Source organism: Crassostrea angulata, unplaced genomic scaffold (genome assembly GCF_025612915.1).
Source record: "Crassostrea angulata isolate pt1a10 unplaced genomic scaffold, ASM2561291v2 HiC_scaffold_118, whole genome shotgun sequence".
NCBI classification, from domain to species: Eukaryota; Metazoa; Mollusca; class Bivalvia; order Ostreida; family Ostreidae; genus Magallana; species Magallana angulata.
The window spans coordinates 435160-449449 of NW_026441673.1; the positions used below are offsets into that span (position 1 = coordinate 435160).

The 14290-nt window shown below is 30.9% G+C and overlaps 1 pseudogene; it reads left to right on the top strand.

The window, feature by feature from the left end:
- Nucleotides 1–11258: 11258 nt before the first annotated feature.
- On the top strand, nucleotides 11259–12385 carry LOC128169329 (uncharacterized; annotated as a pseudogene).
- Nucleotides 12386–14290: the final 1905 nt, after the last annotated feature.

Below are 14290 nucleotides of genomic sequence, written 5' to 3' on the forward strand. Positions count from 1 at the left end.
CAATCACTAACTTACTGAATCTTCACGATACACGAACAAAAACGATAAAACACGCAACCGAACGATTCTACACCATTAAACACGCAAAATCAAAATTAATTTTTAAGATTAGAATTAAGGAAACGTATTACTTTAATTTGTATTGCTTCATGTTTGTGTTATTGAAAAGCGGCATGCACTTAAGTCATGCACTGTTTTGTATTTTACGAGTTAACACTTTTACACATCCATACACAAATATAAAGGATTTACACACAACTTAATTTTTTTGTCTCCATAGCGAATATTAACTTCTCTCATAAGTTAAAGAACATTACGTGCAATAGAAATGAAGATAATGCATAAACTACACGAAATTATTTACATACGAGTTGACTGTTTATGTAATTTAATTCGTTTACGTACGATTTAATTATGCGGGATACAGGTAAATTTGTTACCTTGTTCTATAGAATTTCGATTTTTCACATCCAATATTTTCATAATTTAAGTACATTTGATTTATATCTTTTTATTCTAAATTTTAAAGCGTCTAAATAAATTTTATTTCAAACAAATGTGTTTACACTCCACTAGATAATCATGCGTATCATATTCTCATTTGAAAGAAAAACGTTGGGAATAATCGTTCAGTTTAAAACGGGGAATGGGTAAACTTGGCCGCTTTCATTCAACGTGTCGCTTTTGCTAATATGATTGAAATTATTTGTCAAGACACAATTGATGCGTGATATAGGCTGATTATAAAATTAAGCAAAACTAACTCGACCGAACAATGGATTGAATGAGCTATGGAAATAAAAAAAAATGTATTTAACGACGAAAACTGTCAATGTTCGTATATAAAAAAGTTTTAAATTCACATTGTTTTACAAAAACTACTTGTCTTTGTTTTAAGAAAAAAACCTGGCATTCCGTAAAAAAAGTTACAAAACGAAAAAACCGCACGATCACGCACGAACACGCACGGTAAGAAACGCAAACCAATTTTCCTGATACACGCACGATCCCGCACGTTACATGAACGATCACCCACCTTACACGAACCATTTAACACGATTTGCTTGTCAACAATAACGTTGTTACCACTGTATTATGTTTTCTTTCTGACAATTAGTTTTTCTCAAAACAAATTGGAATCTTCACTTTAAATTGCATTTTAACCTTAAATATCAAAGCATGTTATGTGAATTTAAAACTTATGATTTCGTTCCGTAGCCGGTTTTTTTTTTTTGTCTTATGTATCTTTCATAGTAAACCTAGCACTTAACCGCCCGACCTATCAACTTAACACACTGAATCCTGCATATCCCAGTTCTAATGTGGTCGATGGGAAAAGGAATGACCTAAGGTTATATCAATGTACTTCAACTGGCAGTGGTCATGAATTAGCATTGTGGCGAGTTGATCTAGAACAGATTCAATGGATTGAACGCATCATTGTTTACGCTAGAACGGAAAATAAGGAATGGGGTATTATCACGTTACCAATTCGATTGTTTCCTAATGATCAAATTTAATAATAAACCCATTTCTTATAAAAAGCTCTTGTTGACTTTGTAGATGGAAACTATTTAAGCAAACGGTTTCTTGGATTTTCAATCATTGTTTCGAATACCACCGATCACAAAAAAGGTGTTTTGTGTTTTCATGATAAAAAATACAACATAACAACCATACCTCCAGTGGTGGATATACTTTGTTCTGTGGTTGGTCGATATGTAACTTATTACAATGAGAGGTTGCCTCTACAGACCTACCCGAAGAACTACAGTAGATACGCTTATGTTGATCTGTGTGAAATAGAAGTTTACGGTGAGTGTTTTCTTTAAATATCACATTAACAGATAATACTGAACTGAGCAGGAATCAATCACCTGTTTGCTCTGCGATCTGTTCAAAGTCTGTGATTCATTTGTTAAGGATGTCCTCTATCGGAGTTTGGATATGATGATCCCGGGTGCAAAGTTCCATGCCACGAAATGTGCAAAACAAGTGAGTAAATTAGTTTTAGGATCTATTTTCGATTTTATAAAAGATGATCAAACCCCTGTAAAACTTAACAATGTCTGTTCACGCATTGTTGAATTAAAAGATGACACACAAAAGAAATTATAGTTTCTGAAATCGTCACAGTAAATGTGCATTTTCGTGTTTAGATTAATGTATATGTGTGTGTGTGTGTTTAGAACCGTCATGTTTTCAGGTGTTATATAACTTCCTTGATAGAAAACAATATGGCATACTAATAGAATTAGCAGCTTTCAATGAAAAAAAAACTATACTTATTATAAAAACGAAAAGTAAAGATGTGCCATATTACAAAGATTCAGAAAGAAACATTGCTAATTTAAGAAAATACTAAATTTTGACTCCTGCGATCATGGGTTGACAAAGCATATGATATCGGACGTTTACGAAATAGATACATCGACACACCGTATATTGTTGACATTTGCATAACCAAGCTTTTAGCCTACACTAATGCCATTAATTTCACACCACCCTGCTGAGTTAATAATGTAAACTGTGCTTGTGGTTAGGCCTTTACAACAGTTTATTAAAATACCTCCCATATACCCGTAATGTAGCAGACAATTACAGAATCGCTCCAAAACGGTTTTGGAGAAAATTTATAAAGTTGCATTAAAAATAACAGTTATATTCTTCAAAACAAACCATTTGAAACTGTAAATAACTTACTTCTATAATTGCAGAATTCAACATTTCTTCAACAACGTTTTTAACACAACATTTTGACATTCGAAATTCTCGGGATTTTTTTTAATGGTAAATGCACTGTGTTAGAGTTATATCCCGTATTTGTTTTTGATGAACAGAAAAAAAAATCAATAAATATTTACACGCATTTGTTTTTATCATCTCTGAGTTTATCCATGCAAATGTGATATTGTGGAAACATAAAATGAAGAGCCTTCGTGATTTTGTGTGTATGTAATGCGCATGTGCAAGATTTTTAAATCCAGAAAATTCAGATGATTTCCGAAATTGTTTGAGGAATTTTAGATAATCATTAATAAGCAAAGCTTGATTGAAAAAACAATAAAAACAAATTAGTTATCTTCAAGTAAAAATGATGTTTAAAATATATAAAACAAACAACATCACTCTTCCGATTAATCGGTATTAAACCCAAAAATTCGAGTCTATTATTTTCATACAGTAGTATAGATCAAGCATATCAGTGGCCCTTTATTCATTTTTACACAGGTATTACGCTCAATTATAGTATCAATGCCAAAGCTAACTTGAGTTAGTACTTATAGAAGGGCAGTGAGCTCATTTTTTAGATTAGAAAAATAATGATAGAGTTTTCAAGAGGTACGTATTTTTATTAATAAATGATTTGGACAAAATCATGTTTATCAATCTTTCCAATACTTTTGATATTTACACTAAACAATAGAGGAAACACATGGCCCAAAGGTCACGGACGTTATATAGGCCAGAAACGGAAATGTTGATGCTTCAAACCAAAAGGAGTCACTCGACCTTGTTAAGTCAAGGTGTAAAGATATATACTATATTAATTATTACTTTCATTATTTTTAACCGGATTTTCAACGGAAAAATTCGGTTAATGAAATGGTGAAAATGGTGATCGGGCGGCTCCCAGAAGGGAACCTTTATTGTATGGATAACTTCTCCTACAGTTTTTAAGCTAGGAAGTGCAGATTATTTGAACATATATTAAGTTGTGCAGTTTGCTAGATGTTTGATTTCTGATAATTTATGACAAAAATACAAGCTTTTGAACTTCGTTATTTAGGAGAAAATATAACCTATAGGGTACCCTTATTGTACGAGTAAACCCTCCTATAATTTTCAAAATAAGAAGTTCTTCTTTGCAGATTAATTGTACATATATCAGAGGCGTGTATATTGCAAGGAATTTGATTAACTATTATGTATGAAAAATAACAGCTTTTGAATATTGAAAAATATTGCATATAGGGTACTCCATTTCACTTGATACGGTAAGTAATGTTTATCAATTAAGGGTTGACATGGATTATGAATACAGTTCATATAAAAAAAATCCCGGTTTGCTGTCACATTAACTGCTTTAAACTTGTTGATATTGTTGATAGAGTTTAGGTTTAATAAAGAGTTGTTTGTAATAACTTACACTGTTCCTAAATTCCAGGGTTGAATGTATTTGGTCATATATATTAAATTCATAGAAATATTTCTAAGGTATAACATTTTCATTAAAGTAAATATAAATACATTGCATTGGGATTTCATGCTTGTTTTAAAATGTATATTAAATACATATTTAATAAACTATGTATTTGTTTAAAAAAGTAGAAGTCAATACTAAACAATTTTAAACGCATGCTGAAACGCTAACATTCTTTCAGAGGAGACTTATAACGTTGTGTAGAAGTCTTTGATGTGACACGATACAGATTAAGTTTTATGTCAATAAAGTTTCAGGCTGTCCATCGGATGTGGATGAATTGCCACAATGTTCAAAACCTTGTCCTTCTAACTGTGAGCAATGTTACCCCAAAACAGGGATATGTGCAAATTGCCAACACGGTTATAAAGGATATGCCTGTGAATTAAGTGAGTATTATTAATTAAATATTGAGATGATTACATTTAAAAAGCATTTTGAAATTTAAAAAAATATGCATTTTCCTGATTTTACGTAGCGTTCATTTTTCTCGTTAGCTGTGATTTGAAATACACTCCCTTTATAAAAATTAACGATAAAACACATGCTTCTGGTAGTCTTTAGCTGATCTTTAACACGCAGAGATAATAAGAAGTAATAAAGCAAGCAATTAACCAAAGAGTACAACTATTGTACGAATTAAGTTATAAATATGCAGGTCCCCAGACTCTTAAATTCCTTTTTATCAAATGTTAATCAACATTTAGTACCACATACATATATTCAAAATCAACACATACAGATGTTCATTTCTTTTGATGTAATATTTGAGGAAAATCAATGTTTACTATTTTTAATTAATTTTTTAAGAATATACATGTACATAGTTTATCTGCTAGTTTTCCTAAAAATGCCAAATACTATACAAATATAGTAAAAGGTAATGGGTGCATTAGTGCAAAACTCAAGCTCTCACCAATAAGTAACCTGTTTATCAGTGTATAACTTATGCTCCAACCGATAGGTAACAGATTTATTAGAGCATAGCTCAAGTTCCCAAGGCACTGGGCGTGAGCAATACGTATTGGGTGTATCAGTTTTTAACTCAAGCTAAAGTTTTGTTTTTTCCTATAAATTTAACACGTTATGAAAAGTACAAAGGGCAATTTAATTTTCAAGTATAATGGTAGAAATACATTAACTTTGGCAAAATTACATGTCATCTTCGAATCAATTAACCACCTGTCATCTCAATTAGCATTGTTGCGAGAAATTTCAATCATAATTTTCATTTCAATTTTCGCCTGTACAACTGTACGTCCTCTCTTGTAATTACCTCAAAATAAACACTGTCGTTCGGATTTTTTACGAATTGTCAGTACTGAAGAAAATGAATAAATGTTCAGTTTTTTTTCAGACATGCTTATAATCCATACTCTTTATGAATTATATTATTTTTGGAGTTTTTAATTCAATTCCGTAACTGTATTATTTCTTTCATTGTTCATATTTACACTTAGAACTTCTCTGTTTATGAGCATAAAATTTAACAATCATTGTTCTCTTGTTGATCAGCGTTTGTATTTGTTAACGGATTAAATAGTCATTTTGCATGACTGAAGTTGTTCGCCATATTGATGCCAAATGAAGTGACAGTATATGATATGTACACTGTCGCAAACTGCATTTAGAAATTGTTTCCCAATCGGGTTTATATGATAAAACTCAAATAGCGTAATATCTGTTTAGCAATGAAGTTTTGTTATGATCTATGATGATATGGTAATGATTTGTCAAAATTCTTTTCCAAACAATATTAACGAGGCTGGGTCTAATTTGTTCTGGCCTGGATTTTTTAAAGACATTTTTCGCATTAATTTGTTCTGATATAATTCTTATTTTAATATGAACAAAATAAGACATTTCTACAACGTTTGTTTAAGGTAATTTTTAAAATAGGACCCTGTGGGATTTTGCTTCAAATGTATCAATTTTGCACATTTTTTTTTTTATTTTTTTTTTTTAAACTTCTGCCCCAGGGATTTCTCGTTTTTGTTTTACATATTAAAGTTATTGCTAAATGGCATTGAATGGTCAAATAAAAATAAAAAAAACTTGTACCTCCTATTTGTTCCAGGGGTTTAACAAAGTTGTTTCTGTATGCCTAATTTCCAAGATTTGTCAGATAATGGCTTTTTTTTATTTGACAAAAGCGGAGATTGTGATCTTTTTAGTATTATTAAAATATTTAGACATATTTAAGTAAAAAAAAAGATATCACATCACAAATTAAGGGTCATTAATATAAAATACATGGTTACTGTTTTGAAATATATGAATTAAGCTATTTTTAGCCGGATTAAGAAAACGTGACAGACGTCTAGGCTTGCTGAACCCTCTTCACCTTAATAGCAAAGGGGTAGACACATTTGTTTGTTATCATTTTGAACTGAGCATTAATTCTTAAAGTAATTGAATACTTAGTAACGAAAATTAAAATCATAATTTATTGCGCAATTCAGAGCAAGTGTATTTACTTAAAGTCGATTTAACTCGTGCTTTATCTTTTATTGCAAGATTTTGTTGTTTTCACAAGTTTATATAAACTAACGTAATTTTGTAAATAACAAGTCTTAGTTATTTTGTACATATTTCTCTATAAAATCAACAAAACGTCTACAGATGATAAGCAAAACCCATAGATATTTTTGTTTTTATACATGTGTTTCTTTATGTAGGATTACAAATTGATATTGTCATGACCGAAACTGGATTTCTGGATTTCGTGTAAATTTGGCCGGGACGCACTGTAAACAGATTTGAAACATCAGTATTTCATTACCTTTTTATTTTGAATTCTTGAGAAACAAATGGATGCTGCAAGAACTGTTAAAGGACTTACATGTATAGGCTTCTTGGTGAAAGTTCTGCAATAAATCAAACTATTCTATATTACTTCAAGAAATTGATTTACAGAATGAGTGTTACTCAAAAATTAAAAAAAAGAAACTATTTGGGGTAAATCACCGATTAAAATTGTGAAAATTTGACGAATATTCCTGGACAAAATGTTCACTGCAGAATTCAAACCCAGTACATACTTTTGGGCTAGAGATAGGCACCAAACGTTGATGAAAGGTAGATTAACATCGCCTTGCTGTAGCATACTGCTATGGAGAGTAGATGACAGAGGGTGTCGAAGATCCTTACAGTGGAACTTTGTCAAACATCTGCTAATGGAGATACTAGTAACTGGCTACTAGGAGTAAGGAAACTTAGCTACTAGTAACTGGCTACTAGGAGTAAGGAAACCTAGCTACTAGTAACTGGCTAGGAGAAAAAACAAAAGATAGCTACTAGTAACTGGTTACAAAATGTAATCAAAGCTAGTGACTATCAATTAATGACTACGAGATGATAAAAAAACTTGGCTACTAGTAACTGGTTATTAATACCCGGCTACTAGTAGTAAGAAAAGCTAGCTTCTAGTTATTGGATAGAAGATAAAAGAAAACTCGGCTATATACAAGTTACTGTCAAATTGACAAACCATACTTGCAATTTCTACTTGTGTTGTTAATATGTACATTGCACTATAGCATCTACATTACTTATCAACTTTTGTGATATAGTACGCTACAGAATGTCCTTAGGCTATAAATATCTCATTTTTAACTTCCTGTCAAAACATTTTCAAATAGTTGCATTATAAATAGCGCCATATACACATTAACAACACAGGTAGAAATCGCAGGTATGGTTTGTCAATTGGACAGTAACTAGTAACTAGTACCCAAGTTTTCTTTCATCTTGTAGCCAGTTACAAGTAGTTAGCTTTCTTTACACCTCGTAACTAGTTACTAGTAGACAAGTTTTCTTTCATTCCATAGCCAGTTACTAGTAATTAGCTGTTCTCACTTCTCGTAGCCAATAACTAGTACCCATTTACTAGTAGCTACAATGTAACTTTATCTATCTGCTAAAAGGTATGTAATTATGATTAAATATCTTGTGAAGGCTTTTCTCTCTCTTGTTATCAATGAAAAACGCCCAGTAAGAACAGCACTACCTAGTTTTTTTTTAACTTTATACATTATAATGGATCAATATTTTAAACGCTTAACTTAAATGATTCTGGACTTTTTTCTCGGTTGATTTTTTGCAATATACAGTTATCCTTGCAAGCTATAAATTTGGTTATGTTTTTTTTTTTTTATAATTGGCGATTCAATTATTAGCTAATGTAAATGTGTGGTTTTATTTTCTTTAGAACTGATATGCTTTGCCCTTATTTGATTTCAAGAATACTCTTTGGAAACCGTTTGTGGGTGTTGTTATGTCTCATCGTTTACTAAGGAATATATGTATGCGATTTAAAGATTCCATGTGACAATTTACCGATATAGTAATTTTGCTCTAATTTTTTTTTAGGATTGATATCTATTCAGATTTATATAGTAGCATAATAATAAACAATTTTGTATATTGTAGTCCAAATAAAGCGCTGATTTACCAATGTGGGGTTTTAACCTATCCTAGCAGATGTAATTTATTTAACAATTTTTTTAACGATTACAAAATTCAAGCAAAGTTGACGAATGTTATTTTTATTCAGTGTATTTTCTCAATTCAGTATTTCTAAATCACTAATTCTCTCTAAGCCATGTAAATGGCAGTAGAGGTATATTTTGTATATATCATATTTACAATCGGTCAGTTAGAAGAGATCTGGCTTGTTTTGCTTATGGAGAACGAATCTCATTAATTTTGTTTTCATTTCATTTGTTTTAGATAATTAGTTGGAATTCGTTAATAGATAAGAAAACTTTATAATATTTGGTTGGACATCGTATTTTTTAAATGTCGGTTACACATTAACGCATGCAAAATCTAATAATTTAATAGTTCAATATATTTATTTTCCATCATATATACGGGACGTCATTTCATACATATTTTTTACTACTTTATGCTATGCTATGGTATACAATTTTTAATGTTCTGATACAAGATTTTAATACAATTCTATGCGATTTTTACGCTTGGCTTTGAAATATTAAGATTATCATCTCATTGTCTTACCATCGAAATTGGCAGATATAACAATGTTCCATTACAAAGACGTTTATGTCCTCTTTGTACTTTAGATAAAGAAGATGAATATCATTTTATATTGAAATGTCCCTATTACTGTAACTTAAGAGAAAAATTCCTTAAGAAGTTTTATTATATTAAACCCTCTGTCTTTAAATTAATTCTATTAGTGTCAACACAAAATGTAATGGATTTGTGCAATTTAGGTAAATATATTAAGAATGCTTTTGTAATCAGAAAACTTCATGTATAAACTTGCCTTTTTTCAAGTGACCAGTATATGTATTGTAACATGTGTATATTAATTGTATATGTATATGAGCTGTACAGCTGTTGACCAATAAACAATACAATTTGAGATATTAAAATGAAGGGCTTTTTGACTTGATTAACAACATTTCTTGAATCATCAAGCAAAACCATTGATATGAAACAAACACGTAAGCATGTTACATGAAATAAAATACTCTATGTACCTATAAAATTGCGTCACAATTTTTTTTTTTTTGGATAATTTGTGTTTATTTGTTTGAACGAAATACGGAACTGATGTCTGTACTTCATCTGTAAAATGAAATACACTCAGCATATGTTGACATCCAATGTTGACATCCAATAATATATTGAATATATTCATGAGTAAACAAAAAAACCCAGCGAGTACCTAACCATTCAATACCTACTTATGTGCCACCACAAACAAATATTCGAAAGTGTACTTTTGGATACATTTTAAAAAGCAGTAGTAGAAGTATTAAAAAACACTCGGTATCTTCATGTTGATTAATTTCTTTCCATAAAGTACTGAACAAAAACTTTGTTCATTATTTATGACGGCTCCGAAAATGGGCTTCTGTATAATTTGTTTTCAGCAGTTAAAAACAACATAAACACTCGGAATTTTCCTATTGCCTATCTCCTTTCAATAAAGTACTGAACAAATTGGATAACTAGCTATGACAGCTTTATAGAAAAATAGTTAGAGCTGAAGAATTCTTAAGGGAAGGACATGGCACGACTTCTTATAGTGGCCCTGCTGTTAAGTTTTTGTTTTGGTCAAGTCGAGGGTTGTGAGTATATGTATAATCTATGTTTTGAATGATTCCTACAAAGCTTCATTTTATCTTAACGTCATAAAAGCGCAATGGCAATGCTCCCCTACCGCACAACGTAAAAATCGTGTTAAAAATAAAAATTTCCTTTAACAATCTAAATATTTTTATCTGTATTTTGTTTATTGTGTTTAATTTTATAAATGATATCGAAAAAAAATCATAAGAAGTATAAATCAACTGTATTATTTTAAAAAGCGCAAAAACATGCGCAATGCAAACTAAAGTCGGCCTCCTTAAATATTAAATAAAAATTAAACTTGAAATTTTGTACAGATTACAACGTATAACGTAGTACCTGGAATAGAAGAACATAACTGGTTGGCATAACAAATGTTGTCGTAAGGCTAGATTTTGCTGTTTAAAAGGTTTTTTTTAGGTTGCCCATTTCCAGAATTTGGATACGATGATCCAAAATGCACGGTTCAATGCGACGAAATGTGCAAACCATGTGAGTATTTTGTATGACATTGGTCCAGTTCCCTTTTTTTAACTTATCAAGCCGTTCATTCATGATAAAGTCCAACCGAATTATTTTTCAACAAATTTCTGAAAATTGCATCCCACTTACTTTACTAGGACTGATTTCATCAGTTGCTTCACAAGCAAATATTGAAGAACTTTCACATCATAATACATCTTTATTCTTTTGAGTATAAGCATCCGTTTTTTAGTCTAAAAACAATCCATGGACTTTTAAATATTTATTGTTAATATCATATTTTTAAAGTCAAAACTTCAATTTAAACTTAGATGATTTGGGGTCTTTAAATAGTTAATATTACAAACACTCACACACAAACATTACGATAATAGATGTTTCAGGATGCCCTTACCCTGTGGCAGGGTTGCCACAATGTACCAAACCCTGTCCGCCTAACTGCGAGCAATGTTACCCAGGCACCGGGATGTGTAAGACGTGTAAGATTGGTTACAAAGGATATGCCTGTGAATTAAGTGAGTAATAAGTGTCATTCAATCAAATTTACACTTAAACTAATTGCTATTCACGCCGTACAATTTCTTGTAAAATTGTGTTTATTATCATTATATATTACTACTAGTTTTTCGACTTTTATAGGTTTTGTTTATGCAGTATGTTTCATCGTTTGTAGTTTGTCATGCAGTTGTTAATATAACGGTGAATCCAAAAAGTGCGACCAATTCCTCCAACTACACGACAATGTTTACTCCTGATGGACTCACATTTCCGTCGTCCGGAGATGTCCAAACTCTGTACATCTACATATCTTTGTCAGATCAGTCTGCGGATCAATTAAAATATGTCAATTAAAATTGACAATGCAATCAACTTCAATGTCGTATTAATAGCGAACAATATGCAGTCGAAAAAGGTATTTAAACTTTTTTGGATCTGAATTTACTTTTCACTTCAAAGTCATTAAACATCAAGAAATGATAATAATAAAGTTATTCACTTGAGAAAACACTTAATGTTACCAGGAAAATATAACTTGTTGAGTTGAATATTTTCAATATGTACTATAACTGCTCATTTATCATCTTTTGTTTAATGTGTATATCTCATGTAGTTTTGTACAGTTAGTGTGCAGTAAGTGTGCGATAATGTTAAGAACACACAAAAAAATAATAATAATGAGGAAATACTAAGAGATGAATTGATTTAAAGTTCCTAAGTTATATTGTCTTTATAGTACGATGGTCCTAAATATGGACCACCGCAAAAAGAGTTTACGATTCAAAACGGATTGAACACAAAAGTGTTTGCCATACGTGTAACTGTGGTCTGTATGAAGCCAATCAGGATCTCGAATTTGAAACTTCCCCTGAGGAATTGTTTCAATGATACTGTAAGTAGTAGATAATACACATCTAAGTTGTATAGTTTGAATGTGTCTAAAAAGACACCAACGTGAATGAATTGTTTGTTGAATGTAAAAAAGAAGAATGTGTTGTTTTTCTTTTTAATCTGAAAAGGACAATAATGATCAATTGGAGTTATTATATACCATTCTTCCCATTTTAGACAAATGCCTCAACACGATCAAATTGAACCGATGGAAATCATTAACACCAGAGATCTTGTTTGTATTTTGATTTGGAATAAACAGTTTGTGTTTCGATCTTTCAAATTATCTTTTTGAAACAGAAAATGATACAATCTGATGCTTGAATCATTTCAGGAAGAACGTTGTTACGGACGAAACCATAGTTATATTATTATTGAAAAAAATGATGCATTATCTGCCCACAAATTGCTCATAAGGAATTTAAAATACATCACACAGTATAAACATTGTCTTTAGGGTTTCTTTAAACACATATTAGCTTTCAATAAAGAACAAATGTCCGTGTTTGTGTGACATGCGACTTATCAATGTTATGAACAGTATCAATTGTTATTTTAGAGTCATATATTGGAGGGAAAGGTTTAATGTTTTAATAAAAAACAACAAGAACAAACTATCAATCAACACAAAAAATTTATATAACGAAATACAAATTTCAAGAAGAGCAAACACGGACCTCTAAAAAATAGAGATGAGGGCAGGTGCCTTTGAGGAGTTTACATCCCCTGTCGACAGGTTGTATCTGCAGTGTGTTTATTGCTATGATCATGTTAAGATACAATTTGCCCTTTTATTTTTTATCCTTGGATGTCATCACTTCCGAACAATTCTTTAAAGTTCAATGACATCATACAACTTGCTGAAGACCAACTATTGCTCATTAGACATTATATCTATTTGTTCTCAATATTTCGATTGTTTTAATATGTTGAATTTACAAAAATAGTCTTTATTTACACACCGTCAACATGTGGGCCTTTTCTTGCTATCGGGAGATTGTCAGGATGATGAAAGAAAAACGAATTTAAACCTTACTAAAACAAGTTATTTTGCATTGTTTGATTCTGCTTCTATATTTCTAATTTAAAAGAAAATTAAACCATAGCGTTAAAAGAAATCGGAATTGAATCACTTCAATATTTGGATCCATATAAATCTCTATTCTTCACTAGTAGGTTAGGAAAGCACATTGGCAACCTGCAATCTTTTCTTGACAGAAATATACACAATTGTAAGATGAATTTATTTTTTTAAACCAGACCAACAATTTGGTATTTTCCTCAAGATATATGTATATATAATTGCTTTAAATTAACGTATTACATTTATACTACTTCGGTGCATTATCACGTGATAAATGAATAGCTTACGTATATTTCTCGACACAAAATGAGATAGAACAACACTACCCTGAGGTTTTATAAAACAATAAACATATCAAGTAAAGATAAAACATTTAAATAAAAAAATACAGCTTAAATCCTTTATTTTCCTCGGTCAAAATTTATTCAGCCGGTTCTTTTGTGACGTCATATGTACTTTAAAATCATGTGACGGGCAAATCCGAATGTTGCAAATGATCTTTTTAGATTGTATCGGCGCAGGTAATTAATGACATTAAATCATAAATATTTTTAAGAAAAATCCTCTATCATGTCATATACTTTGAAGTTGTTGCTTGGGTTTGAAAAAGATATTTCGTTTATAAAGGTATTGTTGAAACATTCCACCACATCATCACAATAATGCACATTTTTACTAATCAAAAGCGGTTTACAAAAAATTGGGATAAATGGGTAGGTTTCCCAAGCACGATTCAAATTGGTACTTCTGTTCTCTACCAATTTTACGTAAAATATTCCAAAATTGTATTGATCTTTCACCTGCGCCAAGTTGGTTTTTACATGCAGTAACATTTCTTCATTCAGTTGTTTACACTTAGCAGGGAAAGTCCCCAAACCACTTTATTATAAAAAGTCTTTTACTTAAAACGAAGCTTTAAAACTGCCGAATTTTTTAAAACTGGTTTTTAATATAAATGATTTCTGTAAGTCTAGCATTAAGGACAGCATCTATGTAAAGGAAGCATCCGGTTTTATACTGGTTTG